The following is a 1,518-nucleotide window of genomic DNA, read 5'->3' on the forward strand; positions in this document are numbered from 1 at the left end:
GCAAGAACGATCACGACATGTCGCCGACACTACAACAACTGGTCTACGGTGATAACACCGCATTTTACTGCGAGTATTATTGTCTCTTTTTTCCTACTAACACAGAGGATCTATTCGACAGTCACATCTACTTGAGCACGATTCTCTGACATATCTTCTCTTTGGATTTGCTTCCGAAAATTCCCACATATCCCGTGCATGCCTTCACGTGGATGGTGCTTAGCTAAGAGTGCTCCATAAATCGAGTGAACCGGCCGGAGTTTGGGAGGTCTCTGGTAGTGTCACTCTGTTATAGCTCTCGGTGACTCTAGGTTTCCGCGCGCAAAGCTCTTTCTTAGGCATATACTATATAAGCAAGACCGTACTCAACTCACAGAACACAACGTCCTCAATACGTTCAGAGACATCAATATACACGAAAGATATACTATGCAATCGTGACCATACTCAACGCATAAGACAGGATACCGCGAAACGGCTGAACACTCATAAAACTATATCATATGCATCCTTGCACATGTTGGGATCGACATGTGACCGATGGGCGGAGAAGAGACATATAGTCGCGTGCTGGCTTGGTTATGATTGTCAACTTGACAATAGCAGGGCTCACCCGACCCTAGTCACACAACCTCAAAATCGAGTAATCAAGTCACATATGAGTTGTAAAAATAAGTAATCGAGTGGCTTGGGAGGTCTCACAGCCATTCTTAGAGTCTCTAGGGACTGAGAGACAAGTTATAGCACTAGCTGGACATACAGAGGGAATACCACATCAGCCTAATTAGTTTCCTCAGTGCTACCGACCGTGTGTTTGGTTGGTTGGTTCCATCCCACTAGTACTCATACACAGGGTAAGTTGGTGGTTAATATCCTTATATGAAAACTTACCTCTTGCGTCACATAGTTATACGTGCTACTTGAATAATGGTAAGATATCAAGATATTCTCACTTCAGTGACACTCCCGCCACCTAACCCAAAGACCTACATGCAATCGCTTCTTAAAGGAGATCCTACTTATTAACCGGGGTCGAAGATCTCTAGCATCCTTCGGCACCTTGAAGAGCCAAAAACGGTTCATGAGGATATCGCAGTACGGCAGAGATATTGCCACGCCGACGCCAACTGAAAGAGACCATTCTGCTGCAGCAAAGATTCTGGATGAGGAGTTATACTGTCAAGTATCCAAGTCTTAAGGCCGCACGCCTGAAGCACAAACGTTCCACCACTGGCTCTTCGCGAGGAGTCCAAAGTCTTTCACAGGAGGTTCGAAGGATTTTCGAACCATTATCTCGATCGAGAGACGCGGCGAAGTACAAAATGTATGCACCGGTGCTTACGGATCGCTTCAACAAGCCTGGAAGGCTAAGAGAACTATGCGTTGGTTGTCTTCGAGGAGTCACCCGACTTCCGACTGCATCCTGCACAAGACCTGTTTGCACGTGCGAGGCATGGAGAGCAAATTCGATATGTCCTCACGTGATAGCCCTGGTGGGGGCGCTCGGCTACTATCGTC

This window comes from Perkinsus marinus (genome assembly GCF_000006405.1).
Source record: "Perkinsus marinus ATCC 50983 genomic scaffold scf_1104296944276, whole genome shotgun sequence".
In the NCBI taxonomy this organism is placed as follows: Eukaryota; Perkinsozoa; order Perkinsida; family Perkinsidae; genus Perkinsus; species Perkinsus marinus.